Source organism: Balaenoptera borealis (genome assembly GCF_965194805.1).
Source record: "Balaenoptera borealis genome assembly, chromosome: 11".
Lineage (NCBI taxonomy): Eukaryota > Metazoa > Chordata > Mammalia > Artiodactyla > Balaenopteridae > Balaenoptera > Balaenoptera borealis.
In genome coordinates, this window is record NC_138868.1 from 101784711 (window position 1) to 101806462 (window position 21752).

Here is a 21752-nt window from a genome sequence, read left to right on the forward strand (position 1 = left end):
AGTCCAGCTTCATTCTAGTGAACAGCATCTTGCTGGACTGTGGTTGCTTTTAAAGGGCTGGGCCTTGATGGCAAGGTAGAGGGTCTGCTCAAGCTGCCCTAAAAGGTCCAGTTCTGACACTCTAGAGAGCCTGTTCATTTTATCATGAATGGGGGAAGACAGCCGTCCCTTGACAGACAGGGCAGGGAAATAATGGTGGCTGAGATGGGAAATCATGTAGACCAGGAGACCGCTTCTTGGCAGTTCTCCATCTGTGTGTCCCAGAGATCTCTTGCATGCAGATGAAGGACCACAATCCATCTCGAAGAGGGCCTCTCCAGGGAAAGGCAGACAACACGATGAAGAGCGTGCTATGGTTCTCCATCCGAGTCCCCACAGCAAGCTGCCCCCCTCTGTCATTAGACAACATAACACACCTGCCTGTTTACTTATCCATCTGTCCCATGAGAAAATGAGCTCCCTGAAGGTGAGACACTCATCCTCCTCAAGTTGCACAGTGCCTGGCATGGTCAGCACTCAATAATAAATACTGGTTTGAAGTAAAGAATAAATAAGCAACCCTGGGATGGGGGAAATTGATTGTGAAGTTCCCACAGACACTATGGCTTAGGGTGAAGCACCAGAAAGTACTATATCTTCTCAGCTCCGTCCTTCATCCTCTTACAAACATTGCTAAAGTATACTTTAGAAAGACTGTTAATTTTGAAAACAGATGAAAGTGATGTCAAATTCGAGCTGTACCATTTTACTCGCTTGGGAAAATTACTCAAATTGTCTAAGATTCCATTTCTTCACCTAATATATGAAGATAAAAATAATAATACCCTTCTCTCTAAAGTATGGTGAGAGTAAGAAATCATACCTGTAAAACACCATAGCACAGGATAAGGCAAATAAATAGCAGGCCTCCAGTAAATGGCAGAGGTGGTGACTATAACACGGTGTGTCTTCTTGTGATGGACTCTGAACCGCCGAAAACCCCTGAAGTCTTAGTGGATATTCTTATCCACCAAGTAGTTCTGTTGTAGGACTCAGGACCTGGAGAAGGCCTGGGCCCAACTCGAGCGCTGTGTCCATGATTCTGTGGTTGGAACACACAGATCTGTGCTTGTACACTGGCCTGGCAGTAACAGGGGCTTTTCTGAGCTTGAAATAAGGTCAGTGTGGAGGTCTGACTGTGTTCCTGTATCATTCTGTCGTTGCTGGAGCTGGACATGGTAAGCTCTGAAATCCTCAGGACAGAGTCATTTATGGGAGTCGCACGAGTATTTTGACATCCAAGACACAGCAACAGTACAACAGATCCAGCTTGCAGGCTTACAGGTGATAACAGAGAGAAGCAGGGGAAAAAATGACCATACCTTGTAGCTGAAGCTGCTGGTAGTTCAGAGGCACATTCAATTCCTTAAAAATCAGGCAAAGCGACCACCTAGCATCAGTCACCTTCACTTAAGAGCACTAAAATCCATGGCTTGGTACTGCTTTTCACATGTGAAATAATCCTTTATAGTTGGATTTTGTTGCTTCTAGAAAGGGGAGTCACATTCAATTTCAGAATCCCCCTGGGTCAATGGCCACCTATAAGACACTGATTTCAACTGAAAATGGTTGATCAAGACACCGGTATGCCCTCTGTGGACCCAGGCGATCCAGAGTGTAAGGTCCTGGAAGCCAGTTTGAGGAGCCGGGCACCAGAGAAGGGACCCCTTTTCCCCAGCTACCTATCGAGTGTGATGGAGTGAAGCAAGCGCATTCTCTTTGTGATGATAACGCTAAAATACGAGTCTGCAGCCCAGACCTCTCTAAGGTCCAGAGCCTATATCCAACCTATAAACATGTCCACTTGACTCTCTCTCAGATTCCCAAAATTCAGCTTTTCCCAAATTAAACCATGGCAACAGCATGAATTCCCAAGCACTTTTCTTTTGAAGTATATTTGATTTACAATATTGTGTTCGTTTCGTGTGTACAGCAAAGCGAAGAGATTCAGTTATGTATGTATTTTTTTCAGATTATTTTCCATCATAGGTTGTTACAAGACCCCCAGCACTCTTGATCCTTTATTCTTCTCCTCCCCCATATCTAGTCAGTTACTGTGTCCGAATGAGTCTGAATACTCAATGCCTGCTGTATGCAGCACGTGGTTGAGCCCTCTATATATGCATGAGTTTTCTACTGCTGCTGTAACAAATTACTACCAAATTGAAGGTTTAAAATAACACAAATTTATTATCTCATAGCTCTCTAAGTTAGAAGTCCAACATAAGTCTCACTAGAGTAAAATCAATGAGCTGGCAGGGCTGTGTTCCTTTCTGGAAGCTGTAGGGGAGAATCTATTTCTTTGCCTTTTCCAGCTTCCAGAAGCCACTCACATTCCTTGGCTCACAGCCCCTTCCTCCTTCTTCAAAACTACCAACGTATATGACTCACACATGAACCTGTCACTCCTTGCTCTAAAGCTTTGGATGATTCCCTTTCGCTGTACAACGAAGTCCAAACTGCTTAGTACAGACCTTAAGGCCCTCTATTATCTGGCTCCAACCTACTTCCCTAGCCTGATATTTCCCATCTTTCATTTCCACAAATGAATGCTTGATTTACATAAAATAAATAAAATTCTTCTTTATATCTCTCAAAAAAACAAAACAAAACAAAACTACCAACATAACATCTCTCTGACCCATATCCACTGTTACATTGCTTTCTGACCACAGCCAGGAAATGGTCTCCACTTTTAAGGACTTATGTGATTAGACTGAGGTCACTGGGACCCTAACCCAGGAAAATCTCCCCACCTCAGAGTCCTTAATTTCCGTCACACCTGCAAAGTCCCTTTTGCCATAGAGGGTGACGTATTCACAAGTTCTGGGGACTATGACGTGGATCTCTCTTGGGGGCCAGTATCCTGGCTACCACAGCATGCATTATCTCAATCTTCCCAAGAACTCTGTGAGATGGCTACTACTGTTATCATCTCCATTTCACACACTGAACAAAGTTGCCTAAATTGCCTCAGGTCACTTTAATACACGGCAGAGAGATCTGTCCTGAGCTCTGTTTGGCTTGCTATACTGTCCTGCATTCCTGCTTCCTAAATGTCTCTAGACTATATGGTCCACCATCCTTGTTCAGGCCGCCACTATGATTTACGCAGATTACTGGATTATCCTAACTGGTCTCTCTTCCTCCATTTTTATGATCCTTCCACCCATTCTCCACTCTGCAGCCAGAGCTCTTTCTAAAGCATAAATCTAATAAGGTCGCCACCAATGACACTCCATTGCTTTCGGGATAAAGCCCAGACTCTTGGACATGGTGTACGAGGACCATAAGACGCAGCCTCTGCTTAACTGTAGCTTCACCCATCTCTCTCCAGTCCCCCTCCCCCCATACCTCTCTCCAGTCCCCCTCCTCCCATACCTCTCTCCAGTCCCCCTCCTCCCATACCTCTTTCCAGTCCCCCTCCCCTATACCTCTCTCCAGTCCCCCTCCCCCCATACCTCTCTCCAGTCCCCCTCCCCCCATACCGCTCTCCAGTCCCCCTCCCCCCATACCGCTCTCCAGTCCCCCTCCCCCCATACCGCTCTCCAGTCCCCCTCCCCCCATACCGCTCTCCAGTCCCCCTCCCCCCGCAATCTGTGTTGAAAGCAACATAGTACTACTATCAGTTTCCCAAACTTATCATACCCTCTCTTGAGTATGATTACCACGTTTCCACATGCGAATCCTTCATAGGGTTGCTGGACAGATTAAATAATAGATACAAAGTGCTTATAACTGTACCGTGAACATAGTAAGTGCTTAAACAAGGACTGCCTGCACAGAAAGGCAACACTCTGTATGACAGCGAAGAAACCACGAGCCCTGCCAGCACGGATCTAAACACGAGAGCCCTGCCAGCACGGATCTAAACACGAGAGCCCTGCCAGCACGGATCTAAAGTAAACAGGAAGCGTAACGGAAATGATCAAATCTGCTTTTCTTATTGTTTCAATTTGTTTTCATGGGTCACCTCCAAAGATTAGTTTGAGATAGGGAGAACAAAAGCATATTTCAAAAACGACATAGCTGAGCTTCCCTAGTGGCGCAGTGGTTGAGAATCCGCCTGCCAATGCAGGGGACACGGGTTCGAGCCCTGGTCTGGGAAGATCCCACATACCGCGGAGCAACTAGGCCCGTGCACCACAACTACTGAGCCTGCGCGTCTGGAGCCTGTGATCCGGAACAAGAGAGGCCACAATAGTGAGAGGCCCACGCACCGCGATGAAGAGTGGCCCCCGCTCGCCACAACTAGAGAAAGCCCTCGCACAGAAACGAAGACCCAACACAGCCAGAAATATAAAAAAATAAACAAAAATTAAAAAAAAAAAATAGCTAAAAATTACTGAATAACTCATCCTCTCCATTCTGTTGTCTAAGACTAAGCACATAAATGGAACTAAAGTAACAGGAATTCAGAGATTAAACCACAGCTCCCTCTGTTATAACTACAGCAAGTGCAGGAAATGGGCTAGTTAATGTGAAAGTATCTTTGTTCTTGAAGCATTCTGTCACAGAGCGCAGACAAAGGTCTATGTGGTTTAAGGAACAGGGTGAGTGATCTTTATAAACAATTTGCATTTCTGTGTCAAATAGAATTTTTCATAGTATGATTTAGGGAAAACAGTCAAGGCTAGGTCAGATGTTATCCCAGACCTAAACATGGAGTAAGCTACACTATTAATTCATTTGACAAAGGTTGACTGCACATCTACATGTATTGGGCACTGAGAGACATAAATAACCAATTACCTGCTTTTAAGGAGCTCAGAGGTTGGTGACAGAAATAAGCAAAGCGCAAACTATGGCAATGCACTATAGACCTGTAGATAATCCCATGGGGAAGGAGCTGAGGGAGTTCAGAGGCGATGAATCTCCTGTTTTGGATGGTCAAGGCATCTTTACTAGATGCGGTGATGCTTTGGCTGAGTCCTGCAGAATAAGCCAGGCATCAAGAATAAACCAGGCCTCAAAGTGCGGGAGCGATATTACTCAGCCATAAAAGGAAACGAAATTGAGATATTTGTAGTGAGGTGGATGGACCTAGAGTCTGTCATACAGAGTGAAGTAAGTCAGAAAGAGAAAAACAAATACTGTATGCTAACACATATATATGGAATCTAAGGGGAAAAAAAAAAGAAAAGGTCATGAAGAACCTAGGGGTAAGACGGGAATAAAGACACAGACCTACTAGAGAATGGACTTGAGGATACGGGGAGGGGGAAAGGTAAGCTGTGACAAAGTGAGAGAGTGTCATGGACATATATACACTACCAAAGGTAAAATAGATAGTTAGTGGGAAGCAGCTGCATAGCACAGGGAGATCAGCTCGGTGCTTTGTGACCACCTAGAGGGGTGGGATAGGGAGGGTGGGAGGGAGAGAGATGCAAGAGGGAAGAGATATGGGAACATATGTATAACTGATTCACTTTGTTATGAAGCAGAAACTAACACACCATTGTAAAGCAATTATACTCCAATAAAGATGTTTAAAAAAAAAAAAATAGTGTGAGAGCGAGCAGCGCATGAAATGACACAGAGGCACAGAAAAGTGCGAGGGGAAAGCAGCTGAAGAGGAGACTGGGCAGGGAGTCAAGAACAAGATCGTGAAGCATCTTGATTGTGATGTTAAGGACTCTGAACTTTATCCCAAGTTAATGGGAGCCCATGAACACTTTTAAGCATAAAGTGACATGGGCAAATTTGAACTTTCGAACTGTTATTTGGGCTGCCATCTAGAGGCTGGATTGGAGGGGGAGGTGGAGGTTTGTTTCCAAGACGTTGTAGTAATCCAGGAAAGGGCTTTTAATGATGTCCTGGACATTCAGAGACGAAAACGGAAATGAGGGGACAAAATTACAAGGGAATCTAAAAAAAAAGAGTACCCACTAATTGGATGTGGGTGATGTCATTCCCTGACATAAGGAATTTAAAATGAAAACCAGTTTGGGGAGAGAAAAGAGTAAGCTGGATTTGGATATTTTCAGTTTAGGGTGTCTGTGAAACATCCAGGAAGAGTTATGCAGCAAACAGTTGGACACCTGAACTTGAAATTCAGGAAAGAGGTCTACAATAGACATAAATTTGAGAGTCATCACCACGAGGTGCTGGCTGAAACCTTCAGAGAGAATAAAGGAAGAATAGGAAAGCCCCTGGGGAAATCTGACACCTAAGATTTTAGGAGGATGAAGAGAAAGTTCATGGAGAGGATTTGGTTGTCATCACTAGAAAGGTTGGGAAAAAAACAAGGGAGATGAGTATCATCAGAGCCACGGGAAGAGGGCAGCTTCAAGAAGGAAGACCTGGCACAGCACTGCCACGCAGGAAAGAGGTAACAAGAAGAATGCAGAGCCTCACCTGCCTTGTCTGCCCCGAACACCCAACCTATGTGGCCCACCCATCCCTCCTGTCTTCCTGCCATGCTAGTCACTTTCTCTTCTATTACCTTGTTGTACTTTATTCATCACACGAGTTCTGGCTAAAAATATCTTGTTTGTTTTTGTCTCCATCGTCTGTATCCGTCTATAGGGTATAAGTGCCAGGAAGGCAGGAATCTCATACATCTTGTTCACCACTGTCTTCATTTGGATTTCACAAGGGCAGACCCTGAGACTAGGATTTGAATGCAAGGAGTTTATTTGGGAGGTGATTCAAGGAAACACTGGGCAGGAAGACAATAAAGAGTGAGTGTTCAAACCAGTTACCACTGTGGGTAGCTAGTGTGTAATCCCACCTGGAACGTGTGTCAGTCAGTGTGGAAGACACAGTCATGGATTTCCCACTCATGGGGCAAAGGGGTTGGTATTTGGTATTTCTATTATCTGCCTACTCCTATAGGTCACTTCGGGAGGAATGCTGGGGGCTGGGGAAGGTGGGCTTTAGTTTCCCAGCACTTCTGGGCTACTTACGTGTAGGCAGAACTGCCCCAGCAGCCTGAGAAAGCCCTAGCGCAAAAACAGCCTGTGCAGGCAAAGGGAAGCGGAAGTTAGGACAGAGGGTCTAGAGATAGTAGGTCCAAGGGAACAGGAGCAGGCCCTTGACAGCACCCGCTCTAACTCCCAAATCCTGGCACAGAAAAGGGTGCCAGGCACATTGTGAGCTCTCAATAGATATCTGAATGAATACTGCAACCAATTCCTCACCTCAGGGACTTCCCATGAGCTGCTCCCACTGAATGAATGTTTCCTTTGCCATTAAGTGTCACTTCCTTAGCAAAGTCTTCTCTAACCTCCTTCCCAATAGTTTATGTCTTCAGGTTACGTATCACTACAGTACCCTGTCACCTCCTTCCCTTTTATAACACTCACCATAACTGAAATCACTGTCTACCTTATTCAGTGTGACTCTAATACCCAGCATAGAGCCTATTACATAGCAAGTGCTCAACATGTATTTATTAATTAATAAGGTAAGATTAGAGTTAGATGATCATGTGGAGGGCTCACGTACAAAAGTGAAGAATTGCAACTGCAGCTGAAAGGAATGCAGAAAATTGTTGACTAGAGACACAGAAAGACTCCAGGCAACCATGAAGAGCCAGTAGAGTTTGGAGGTCATTAATATACAGAATATACAGTAGCACTGATCTTCATGGTTCTGTGTTTTCCCCCAGTCATGCTCTGAAAAGCAGAGCGTGGGTCTGTAGATGGCGGTTGGGCATGTTGGTGCAGCACTGGGGCTTTCTGAGGGCAGGGTAGAGAAAAACTAACACGGCAAAGGAACTCCCAAGGTAACTGGAAGAGGGACTGAAGTGATGTCCTAAACATCTAGGCTGGTCTCCAGGGGAAAAGTAGAGCCAGGATGGTAATGGGTGTGTGGTGAAGTGGCTAAAATGGAGATAAAAGATTGGAGGTCTTGATTGGGGCGGGGGGGGGGGGGGGGAGGGAATGGAGGTGTCAAGAGGTGAAAGGATAAAAGAGTGTGGTTGGACAGTAGGATGTTAAAGTTTATGATTTCAGAGGTAGAGGGATACTGTGATATGGAACATGGAACTTCAGATGCAGCATGGTCAGGACTGAATTCATCTTCAGCTGGAGAGATGGGCATAAGATAAATTAGAAAGTTATGGCATTCGTTTGTAAGTTATCAGTGAGGTCTCTTGCGATATCCCCTTGAAAACAGACTTTGTCTACCTGTCTACTGTTCACTGCTGTATCCCTAGCATCTACAACAGTGTTTAGAACAATGCAAGAACTCAACGAATATTTGTTTAATGAACAGATAAATAAAATAACAAATGTGATCCATCTGGCTTAAACAAGCAAGGAAATGTATTGGCTTACACAAGCTAAAGTTGCAGCGTAAGGCTGTCTTCAGGTATTACTGGGCTCAAGGATTAAATAATCAGCACTCGAGTTTCCTCCACGTGTGGACTTTACCTTCCATTTTTGTGGCCTCAGTCCTGGGCTTCATGTGGTAGCAAGATCTAAGAAGAGTCACTTTCCCAAAAATTCCAGCAAAACTCTCATTGTCCCTAATTGACTAACATGCCCATTCCCAAACCAGTCACAGGGTACAAGAGGATGATTATGACTTTCTTAGGCCTGGATCACATGTTCTAGTCTGAGATTGAGGAGAAATCAATTCTACTAAGAGTCGAGTTAACACAGACTGTGTAGCAAAAACAGCAGGGGCCCATCTTTTCTCCAGTAGCAGCGGGGAGCTGCTGAAAGATTTAAGGAAAGAGGCACGGTCATATCTGCATTTCAGAATGATCATCCTGGAGCAGTGTGGAGGGCACGCTACAAAAGGTTGAGGCTAAGAGAAGAACATATAAGAGGACATCATTCAAATTCAAAATCATCAACTGTCAATGGATCATTTCTTCTCTGTCCATAGAGAGAGAAGAAACCTCCATCTGAAGGCACAGCAATGAACAAGACATAGTCCCTGCACTCAAGGAGCTTCCAGTCTAATGAGGAAGACAGACGAGTAAACAGGCATTTTATATTACATGTAACTATAGGAAGGCTTCCTGATGTACCAGGAAATGCCATCTAAATAAGAAAGATAAATAGGCGGTAACAGTGTCTACAACCAGAGACAAGTGGAAACACTGCACACTTGGAAAAGCAGTAAGTTCAACATAGCCAGAGCATGCAGTTCCAACAGCGAAGCAGAAAAAGATGAGACCAGATTATTAGCAGGCCAGATCTTGAAGGGCTTTGCAAAGCCAAAGTAAGGCGTTAGGCTTTATCCTCAGAGTCTTGCAGAACCATAAACATTTTAAAGTCTGAGAGTGGTATTATCCAATCAGTACTCAAAAAAAAAAAAAAAAAAAAAAAACCAATCTGGCCATGTGGCATATGGATTGCAAAATTACAAAAAAATACACACGATCATCATGGAAGAGACTTTTGTAGTAATTCAGGGTAGAGATGGTGGTGCCCTCTACTAAAACGGTAGCAATGGGAAGAGAAGGGGACAGATTTGAGAGTTTTAAAATCTGGACTCAACTGTACTTGGAAACAAGGATAAGTGTATAAAGGAAGTAAAGGAGAATAAGGAGTCAATAACAGCAATTAGGTTTTTTGTTTTTGTTTTTGTTTTTGTTTTGGCTGTGCTACGTGGCTTGCAGGATCTTAGTTCCCTGACCAGGGATCAAACCCAGGCCCCCAGCCATGGAAGCACAGAGTCCTAACCACTGGACCGCCAGGAATTCGCATGGCAACGGGAACTTGCATGACTGAATGGATAGGGATGCTATTCACAGTAGGAGAGAAGTTTTGGGGAGGAAGATAATGAACTTGCTTATGGACACACCGAGTTTGAGATGCCTGTGGAATATCCACGTGGAGATGCCTGGCTTGTCACTGGATATGTAGATTTGGGGCTCAGGAGAGAGTTTACAGTTGGAAACATACTTTTGGGAGCTATCAGCGTAAAAATGGTAGCTGAAACCTCAAAGTGGGCGAAGTCACTCTGGTACAATTCAGTGTCCAAAGAGAAGGATCCCGGCAGCAAAAGCCTAGAAAAAACTGCCATTTAAGGGATGACTGAGGACTGGGAGCCATCAAGGGAGACCAGAAGAATAAGCCCAGAGGCAGAGAAGCAAGAAAGTGGTCTAAACAAGGGTCAGAAAGAAGTATACAAAGATGGCTTGAGAATTATATTTAAGATGTAAAATGAACAGAGCTCCTCAATATCCTGGATGAGGGGAATGAGGGAGAGGAAGGGGTAGAGAACGAATCCCAGGTTTCTAGCTTGAGTGAACAGTTGGCTGGTAAGGAGAAGGAAGAAGAGGTTAGGTTCTAGAAATAATTGTTTGAGGTGCTAGTGGGATAGCCAGTACAAGAGCTGTGGGCAGCTGGAATTCAGGGGAGCATCTGGATAGCAGCCTAGCCTTGGAAGTAGTCCATGCAGAGGTGGTATTTACCATCAGGGAGAAGAGGAGATGGTCCTGGAGGAACCATTAGCTGAGACTGGAGCCCCAGGAATGCTCTAAATTTAAAGAGCAGGCAGTGGAAGAGGTACCGGCAAAGAAGACTATAAAGAAACCGAGAACAGGGAGAACTGAGTTTGTCCTTCAGAAGAAAACTTTATCTGTAGCTCACATAGTGCTTTAGAATATTGGTCCTTATACATTTTTCTGCCATCAATTTCCTCATCTGCTTTGGGTCTTAGAAAGTCTAATTATATAATGATCCCACATATCTTCTAAATTCATCCCAAAGCATATCAAAAGCCCCAGGACTCATAAGGAGTTCTTTATAGTTTCCTAACTTGCCTTTAAATAAAGGACTTCCATGGGTTAAAAGAAGTGGACCACTTAATCCAGAAATGGTTTAAATTTACTTCCATATTTGGAACTACTTCAATCATTAGGGTTGAGCAGAAACACACAGCATCCTTCAAACACTGTTCCTCTTTCTTCACTGGAATTGTGAATGGCTCAGCAAGTGGCCCCATCATTTTCTTGCTAATTAATTTAGGTCTAATTGGTTTCAGCCCACACAACAGTGCAGGTTGTAAGAGAGGGCAACGGCAGTCATATTCCACTTAAAGTACCTGCCAGCATCAAAGCATCCACCGTTAAGCAATTCACTACCAGAGGAAAGAGCGCTTAAGAGCTAAACAAAGTGAATTAAATACTCCCCCCTCCCCGCAATTAGCTTCAAAAAAATCTCAGAGTACTCAGAACTCTGTCAAAGCACCGGGAAGCATTTCATCCTACTATCACCGTTCTAGCATAACAGTCTTGCAAGGAGTTACGAAACATTTACCAGCCTGCATACTGTGTATTGTTTAGAAGGATTTCAAGTTCTCCAAATGACTGGTACCTCCGTAGGTGCCACAACTAGGACCAGTTTGGCTTGTTATTTTATCCCCAGAGTAACACAGTGCATACAGATGGTGCACAATTAATATTCCTTACACAAACAAATGACTGAAAAAATAGAAAGAGGGAGGGAGAGGGAAAAGACGGAAGGATGGAAGGACTGCCTGATGGGAATTACTCCAATGGGAAAGTCATAATAAAAGAGCATGACCTCCAAAGCTGGTGAGCCAGCCCCATCACCCACAAGCTGTGTGACCACAAACAGGTCCTTTAACCTCTGAATCATAGTTTCTTCATTCATTTAATGGAAATAATGCCTGCACTACATACTTTAACAAGTTATAATGAAGCTGAATTGATGAGTTTGAAAGCATTTTGTAAACAGTAAAAGAGCCGCTACTAAGACTCGGAACTCTACCTGAAATTGTTCTCTACCTAGAGTTACTGTTCTTGTGTCACATAATGAGGTTTTAGCTTCACTAAACTTCTGATAAGACTCTTAACCAGGAGTTTACGTCCCGAGTGTACAAAGAAGAATGCAGTCCAGTCCTTAAAGAGCTCCCAGTTTAGTGAGGGATCCCAACATGAAAACAGAAACTATAATTCAAGGAGTACGAAGCTGTGATGGAAACCCTATAAATGAATGGCTGTAAGTCATGGGAGGGGGGCAACAACTCTTCTGAGCAAGGAATTGCGAGGAGGTGGTATCTGAACTGGGTCATAAGGAATAGAAGCAGCTCGCCAGGTGGAGACAGAACAGGCTTTGGAGGCTTTAAGTTTTCATAAAGAATATTTCACTAGAATATTTTCTCAACTTTCTTTTGACACTCAACATTATGGTTTTTTTTTTTTTTTTTACATCTGCCCATGTATTTATATGATGGATACAAAAGGAGCATGTTTTCTGGCTTTTTCCTAGGTTTGGAATGTTCTATGATTAAAATTGATTTTTCAGGAAACAAAGAAAGGTACACAGCTGGGGCAAAGAATATGAGGTGGTTGAGAGGTGGGCTTTGGTAGATCTGGGCCTGATTGGGGAAGATGTAGCGTGTTGGAATGTTTTGTTTCTTAAAGTTTTTGGTGTTTTTTTTTTGACGTGGACCATTTTTAAAGTCTTTATTGAAGTTTTCACCATATTGCTTCTGTTCTGTTTTGGTTTTTTGGCCGCAAGGCATGTGGGATCGTAGCTCCCCGAGCAGGGATTGAACCCACACCCCCTGCACTGGAAGGCTAAGTCTTAACCACTGGACCACCAGGGAAGTCCCAATGTTTTGTATTTCATTGTTTGAACCAAAGGGAATCACATCAGATTATTAAACGGGATTGAAATGATTTTTGTTGTCACCAGACAGCTAAATTGGGGGTGACCTCAACCAGCTGAGACCTGGCCCATCCCCCTTTGCTGACCGTCTCCATGCACAAAGCCCTCCAGATTCTGAGAGCAAACCAGACAAGGAAAAGATCATTAGGATCTGGGGGACAAAGGGTGCACTTGACATGTTTAAGCTGGCCCTGGTGCATTCAAGGCCAGCGTCCAAGGAGCAGGCCTCCACCCCAGGTCAAGGCGGGATGCGCAGGCAGGTAAGTCGGGCAGCAGAAACATCTGTGTGTTCACTCGTATTCCCCTGGCTCCACCAGTAAGTCATGCTTCTACCACCCTGTACCACACGAGGTCCCACCAGCCTCAGGATTGAAGGCCAATTGTGTGTTGCTGTGACAGCAAGTATTTAAGAGGAAAACAAAGAAGCGACAAGCTGCGACACGCTATCATTAAGTAATCATAATTTCCTTCCTATATTACGACAATAGATGTCACTCTCTCATCTGGAAGGCAGGCCACATATAGAAACACCGTGTCAAAAACCTTTTCAGACAAAGACAGAGGGAGGCGAGTGAGCTGGGTGTGGAACAGAATATTTTGATGGGTTGCATCCACCCCATTTCCCACCCCCCAACTCCTACACGCTCTGATAAAAGTCAGATTTGAAAAGAACTTCAAAGCCTCCCCAGCCTGACAAACAGTAATAAAACAAGAAATTGGGGGGAAAAATCTGCCAAAGCGCATGGAGGAAGCAGAGCTGACAAGTGTTATGATGGTTCTGTTTTTGTCATCAGTAGACTAACCGCGGGGCACTTCCTCCTGGCCGGGGAACCAAGCCTGAGCTGTCAGCGATGAAGGAGGACAGAAAGGTCAGGCGGCAGAGGGGTGCGACAGGCCTGGGATAAGCGATGGCACATTCTTCCTGGCTATCTGTCTTCCAGCCCACAGCCGGCTCCAGCCCCACTGTAACCTCAACTGCTCCCTCACCTCCTTCTTCCAAGAAGAAATATGTGAAAAGCAGACTCAGCCTGGGCTCCCCTTCCCTTTCTCCGTTTCACGGAGTGTTGGGAGTGATGGGAAGTGGACCACAAGGAAATCGCTCTGGAATCCAGGACATCTGGCTTCTATTCAGACCCAATCACCGACCTTGGGAGCATATTGAAAGCATCTGGCTGTCTCAACAGTCTAAAAGGAGCTATTTATTTCAGACTCAACAACCAGCCCAAACATATGCTTCCATTTGGAAACAACTGGAGGTAAAACAGAGTTCCTTTTTTTTTTTTTAATGGAGGAAGGTGGAAATAACACAGGACTTTAAGTCAGGAGACAGACCTCCATTCCAACCACTGATCTGCCACTTGCTCGAGACAGCTGTGCAACTTTATTTAGCTTCCTTAATCTCTCTGCGATTTTAGTTTCTCGACTGTCAGACCATGATTGAATTCCTCTCTCATGGAGTTACTGAGGAGTAAATAACGCAATGCATCCTGAGGGCCTGCTGCAGTGCCTGGCATAGGGTCATTACTCTCCTCAGGTGAACACTTAGCCATGGTTTACTCACTGGGTATAAACACGCCCGTCTCATCCACCTCACCTGCTGCTGCCATAACCATGTGGATAACGTACATCTGAGTGTTTGGTAACTTTAAAGTGCTTTGCAGACACGAGGGATTATAGTGGGAACCATTATGACGCAAGTAATGTGTAATAACATATCAAAGCCAAATGCTTTAATTCCTAAAACCAATCCAGGGGAAATTGGGAATGCCAAATTCCTAGACCATCCCTGGACACCATGTGGCCACGCTGAAGACTAACACTGCCTCAGCATTAGACCATCCACACCAGGTCATTATCTGGTTCTCCATCCCTTCCTAGAAACTGCTTCCATGTAATGCCTGTGGCTTCTGCTGTCCTGAGTGAGAAGCAGCCGTCCTGTTGGAGAGTCACTAGAAATATCTGCTAATATATACAGTGTATGCTTGTCCAAGGCATAGTGAGAACTGCTTCTTCCCCTACACCTGTGTGTCCATTCCCTGCGTGTTTTCAAGCCTAGCTAAAGAACACCTGAGCCTCCTTTACTTTGGCCTATTGGTGGAGTCCGATGTGTCCCCATAAGCTTGGCATCACTTCCAGAACATTTCTAAGCCATCAAGCCTCACTTCTCTAATCTCTAAGACTAAAAAATCTCTAAACCCTAAGAATAGGGGCTATTTACACAGTATTTTACAACGTATATGACACTTTCACTAACGTGCTCTCATTTTATCCTCACAATCACCCTGTAATTTGTGTGTAATATTGCAGACGAGGAAACAGAGTCTTACCCAGGTGGCGTCGCAGGGCTCCTGGCTCAGAATCCTCAGCTTCATGTCACAGCTTCCCACCGAGTCGGCCGGAACTGCCTCTGTGTGTGAGAGGTGGGTGTAGGTAATCCCGGGACAGGAAAGAAACCAAGAGGAGCCCTAGAAAACAAAGTATTCAGTGAAGCCCCTCAATCACACAGTCCCAAGGATTTGGGCCAGGTAAAATTATTCCCCATTCCAACCCATACTGAACCTTGTGACTGAAACAAAATATCAGCCCTTAAAACTGCGGAGGAAGCAGCAGACCTGCAGTGGAAATATCTGGTCTCCAGACATGGCTGCAACACCTGCCATCCTCCCCCAGACCTCTGCACGCTTCTGGCTCTGCCTCGGGTTTTGGTCGCCTGGGTTCCCGGCTCGACCAGGACACTGAGAGGACCTGTTGTCTAACCACCTGCCTCTGAGCCCAGCTCACGCCCCAGCGAGACCTTTCCTAGGTCTCCTACCAGCTAGCCAACCAAGTCTTCTAGAAGGACTTTTAGTATCACTAAAGTGTCAGAGTCCTTTAGCTCAGAAGGAAAAGCAAAATAAGGAAGTACTTCTTCACCTGGATCTAACTTAGATGCTGGCCCCTCCGGGGAGGCTTCTTTGAAGGCTCTTTCTCCCCCACAACTCCTCCCCCCGGCTGAGTGCGGTGCACACCCATGTACCTCCAGGGCGCCCTCCGCTCTCCTGTAAGAGCGCTTGGTCCACTGTTGCCGAACCAGGTTCGTCTTGCCCGACGCACAGCAAGCCAAAAGGCCGAGACCCCGAGGTCTGCAGCAAAGAGGGTTTATTTTCAAAACAGCCAAGCGACGAAACAGGTGGACAAATTTCAAATTCACCTCCTGAAGGCAAGGGGCTCGAGGTGTTTATGAGCTAAGGAATAAAGCAGCAGGGCGGCCTGAGGCGTCGGGAACTTCGGACGCGCTGGGCGCCTGCGGAAAGGGGCGGTGTGTCGTTCTGCGCAGGCGTGACTAAGCCAGAGGCCCCTGCACGTTCTGGGGGTGGAGTTTTCGGCCCTCCGACAGCAAAAGGATGCTGCGCATGCCCAGCTGGAGGGTCCGTGGTTCTATCCCGTCTGAACCGGCTCAACTCGAACTGGATGCAGCTGACTTCAAGCTCCTAGAAAACAACTCAAGCAAACATCTTATAGTTGAGGCTGCGTGCTGCTTGGTGGACTTGCAAGTCTTAAAACAACCTTGATTAGCGAAGACAGGTGAGGTGGATTTAGCTAATCCTTGAGGTTTTTCCACTGTATCGTAAATGTCTGCTTTTTCTGTCATTGCCTTTGCCTTGTGAGGTAGATATTCTATCTGGACCCCTAAGTCCATGGCCCCTAGGATAATGTCTTTGACATGGTAAGCATTCAGTAAATGCTTGATGAATGAATGAATGAGCTATGTTAAAAAAAAACAAAAACAAAAACAAAAACCTCTGTAAAGACAAGGGCTATAATAGTATGTAAAAAGTGAAAATTGTTTTGTGCAATGATATTAAGTGATATCTGTTCTATTATTCGTAAAAAAATATTTATACTGTGCAGCCCAAAGAAAAAAATTTTCCAAAAATTTTTATGAAGTAGGAATAACACTGACACCTGGCAACAGACATAAAACAAAGCTCAAGAGGCTTAAATTTCAGATTCCCTGACTATCAATGGCTCCTCCCAAAGCCCTGGCCCAAAATTTATATTCATCATTTTCTATTCTTTTGCTTAGAGTGCCTCCAAAACTGTATAAGCTTCAGGTCTTTTGAAACTTAGGTCCACTCCTACTGAAACCAAAACCCAATAAAAATCGCACAAAAATTAGACTACAGTACAATTTCACTTATGAGTATCAGTGTAAATGATACTAAATAAAATTTTATCAAACAGAACTCAGCTGCATATAAAATTATGACCAAGTGGGCTGTGTTTCAGGAATGCAAGGACAGGTTAGTATTAGGAATCTACTAATATAGTTTATCATTATAATATCTCTAAGGAGAAAAAGCATGCATTTTCATAGTTGCCAAAAGCCATTAGTTAACATAGAATATTTATTTTTGATTTTAAAAACTCATTAGGAACAGATGCATTCTTCCTTAATGTAATAAAGGTACATGTAACTTCACTGAAAAGCCAGTGTCCAGTTATCTATTGCTGCGCAACAAACCATTCAGAATCAGTGGCTTTAAAACAATAACAATTATTTATTTTGCTCACAAATCTGGGGGTCTCCCGGGCTCAGCAAGGCAGTTCCTGCCTGGGTCTATCAGGGCTGCTCTCAGACATGTCTGGGCCTGGACCTTCTGCAAAGCATCTCCACTCCAATGTCTGGTGCTCAGCCTGCAAAGAATCAAACAGCTAGGACCCCTCAGGCATCTCTCTCTGTGTGAGGCCTCCAGGTAGAGACCTCAGGGGAGCTAGATTTTTTAAATGGCAACTGAAGGTGCCCAAAGCAAGTGTCCCAGGAGAGAGAAACAGGCATGACCATTTCTAACCTTGCTGGGAAAACCAACAGAGTCTATTTTGCTGAATTATGTTCCCTGAGGCAGCCATAACCTATCCAACTTCAAGGAGAAGAGACAAGACTCCACCTGTATGGGAGACCTTCAAAAACGTGCAAGTACGTTTTGAAAACCACCATGGCATCTTACTTAAATGAGACAACAGAAGCATTCCCATTAAAGTGAGAAACAAAACAAGGATGCCCACTATTAACTAAACTTAGTATTTGACATTGTTCTAGCATAAAGATGGGTAAATTTTTTCTGTAAAGGGCTGGATAGTAGGTATTTAAGGCTTCTCAGGCCATCTTGTCTCTGTCAATACTACTCAGCTGTAGTGAAAAAGCCATAGATAATATGTAAATGAATGTATGTGGTTGTGATCCTACAGAACTTTACTAGCAAAAACAGGTCACAGGCTGGATTCAGCCAATAGGCTGTCATTTGCTGACCCCTGTTTCTGGCAACACTCATTTAGAAAAAGAAAGTTAGATGTATAAATAAAGGAGGAAATAATTTTTTTTTTTTTTGCAGATAGTATGATATATAACTGCAAAGCCCAAAAGAATCAGCCAAAAAACTATAACAAGTAATAAGAGAATTCAGAAGGATGGATGAACACATAATCGGAATACAGAAGTCAATAGCTGTAATATTGTGATACGATAGGAAATACTTATTTGGTCTTCACCTGGGTTCCTGACACAGGAGCTGCCCTTGGAGTCTCCTGAGTGATAGGGGTGGGAGAGAATCTTTTATTATTCATAATAAGCCCCTTTTAATCATACCTGGGTGTATGCTAATGAGGTGACTTGTTGGCCCCCTAGACCTGTTGCCGGAGGAACCAACCACGTGATTAGAGGGTTGGACCTTTCAGCCCCGCGTCCCGAACCTCAGGCAGTGGGACAGGGAATGAAGACTGAGTTCATCACCAATGGCCAATGACTTAATTACTTATGCCTGTGTAATGGAACCTCCATACAAATCCCTAAATGGTGAGGTTCAGAGATCCTCCAGATTGGTGAGTGCATAAAATGCTGGGAAGGTGGCCCTCCCATGGAAGCTCTGCACCCCACCCCGTACCTTGCCCTATGTACCTCTTCACCTTTGTCTTGCCCTGTGTTTCTGTCCTTTATAATTCCCTTTGTCCTTTATAATAAACTGGTAATAGTATACTCTTTTCCCTGAGTTCTGTGAGCCATTCCAGCAAATTACTGAACCTGAGGAGGGAGTCATGGGGAAGCCCCAATTTATAGCCGGTGGATCAGAACACCGAAAGACCTGGGACTTGCTACTGGCCTCTGAAGTGGGAGCAGTCATGTGGGACTGAGCCCGTAACCTGTGGGGTCTGCATTAACTCTGGGTAGTTAGTATCAGAATTGATGTGAATCACTTCACATTCAGCTGTGTCTGGAGAGTTAGAGAATTGGTTGTTGGTGTGGGGGAAGAAGAATACATATTTGGGTTCAGAAGTGTTGTGAGTAGCAATAGGTCAGAATAGCACTTAAAAATACAAACATTAGAAGTTATAGTGAGAGGTAAGAGAAAACTAAAATGCTTAGGAGCGTACCCTAATACCCAAGGAGCAAGGATTGTGTGTAATTGATGATGGAAACTTAAAAACACTCCTGCAGAACACAACTTATTGTATTAAATACTTACTTCTGAACATGCAAAATGATGAAAATGCAAGGTTATATGTTACCATAGGGTCTGAAATAGCAAAATATTTCAAATAACCAGTCCAACAATAGAGAACTGGTTAAAGTATTGTGTTCACATACAAAGAATACAAAGTATCCATCAGATAAGAATGAGAAAGTCGACTTCCCTGGTGGTGCAGTGGTTAAGAATCCGCCTGCCAATGCAGGGGGACACAGGTTCGAGCCCTGGTCCAGGAAGATCCCACATGCCGCAGAGCAATAAGCCCACGCGCCTAGAGCCCGTGCTCCGCAACAAAGAGAAACCACAGCAATGAGAAGCCTGCGTACCGCAACTAGAGAAAACCCATGCCCAGCAACGAAGACCCAACGCAGCCCCAAAATAAAATTAATTAATTTTTTTAAAAAATGAGAAAGTCTTTTGTGTACTGATGTGGAACATGGGAGTTTAGGTTTGACATAAATACATTACCACATGTAAAATAGACAGCTAGTGGCAACCTGCGGTATAACACAGGGAGCTCAGCTCGGTGCTCTGTGATGACCTAGATGGGGTTGGATGGAGGTCCGAGAGGGAGAGGATATATGTATACCTATAGATGATTCACTTCGTTGTACAGCAGAAACTAACACAACATTGTAAAACAACTATATTCCAATTTAAAAAAAAGGATGTATTGTTAAAAACACACTCACTGTGCAAAACATATTTATGGTCTATACCATTTGTCCAAAAAAGGTAGGAAGAGGAAATATACATAAGCACACGCATGTAGGTATTTGCTAAAATGTTTGTGGAGTGATACATGAGAGACTAACAACATTGTTTGCTTCCAGAAAGGGGAACTGGATGGCTGGGAGAGGCAGAGAAAGTTTGCATCAAATTGCCCCTTTCTGTGTTTTGATCCTTGAACCGTTGTGAGTGCATTAACAGGTCAAAAATTAAACGCCATTTTAAAAATATTGTTTATACACTAAATAAATCAAATGCATTTAAATCTTTTAAATTTTTTTTGTCGTTATTTACTTTTCTTCACAAGTGTCACATGCCCAAAGTTTTGAAGTCACACCGATCTGAACAAGCATGTAGAATAGTAATTAAGACCATAGATTCTACAGCTCCAGACTGCCTGGATTTGAATCCCAGCCCTGCCATTTACGATCTGTGGGATCTTGAGTCAGTTAATTAACGTCTCTGTGCCTCAGTTTACATATCTATAAAACAGAAGTATTGATAACTCCTTTACAAGGTAAATGGGATCATTTCTGCTCAGTGTTTTATCCAGTGTCTTGATGGAGTGACTATGTAATAAATTATGCTGTAGTGTCTATCAGGACAAATAAAAGATGAAGGAGGGATTAGAAAGGTGGGCATATTTCTGAGGATATTTATCTTGTAGGTCAGAGAACCACAGTCTTAGACCTGAAAGTGACCTTAAATTTGAGCAACGCTACTCCGACTACTCCCTCCAATGAGACCTTTACAATGCAGGATAGGATACTTGTTTGACCTTGTTTAAATGCAGGTGTTCTCAAGTTTGTTTGACAATGGTACCCTCGACTGACAGAAAACCTATCATTATCTTTCAAGAAACTACTCTTTAGAGCAGAGCTTGTCAAACTTTAATATGCCTATAACTCACATGGATTTATTCTTTTTTTTTTTTTTTTTTTGGCTGCGTTGGGTCTTCACTGCTGCGCGTGGGCTTTCTCTAGTTGCAGCGAGCGGGGGCTACTCTTCATTGCGGTGCACGGGCTTCTCATTGCGGTGGCTTCTCTTGTTGCGGAGCACAGGCTCTAGGCGCGTGGGCTTCAGTAGTTGCAGCACTCGGGCTCAGTAGTTGTGGCTCGCGGGCTCTAGAGCACAGGTTCAGTAGTTGTGGCGCACAGGCTTAGTTGCTGCACGGCATGTGGGATCTTCCCGGACCAGGGCTCAAACCCATGTCCCCTGCATTCGCAGGCGGATTCTTAACCACTGCGCCACTAGGAAAGTCCACATGGATTTTCTTAAAATGTAGATTCTGCTTTAGTAGGTCTGGGGTGGGGCCCGAGATTCTTCATTTCTAACTTTTTCCCAGTTGATTCCAATGCAGCTGGTCCACAGACCACACTTTGAGTAGCAAAGCTTCATAGAAGCAGCTTGGGAAATGCTGGTGTGTATAGTACATCTGTAGATGTATTCATGTACAAGCTTCCATTCATCTCTCCATTATTCAAGTGCATTGACTTGTCAATTTGTGTTTAACTGTGTTTTCACCTTTCACAGGACAGGTTTTGTTAATTAAATATACCAGTCAGTTTATTATGCAGTCAAGGGAAAAAACCCTCAACCAGTCCCAATAATAGTGACAGACTTCAAAATGTGTAACAGTGCATACATTTTGCCTAAAATGAAAACAGCAACAACAACAAATATGCTATTTTTCAATGACATTACCATGACATTTGTTAACTGAACATTTTTTGTATTTTACAAATCTTAGGATAGTGGACAGAGCTCTGGATTCGGAATTGCTCACTTTTCTGAACTTCAGTTTCTTCATCTATAAAATGAAGATAGTAATTCACACGTCGAAAAACTAAACTGAGAGTGTCTTATAGAAAGTGCTTGACAT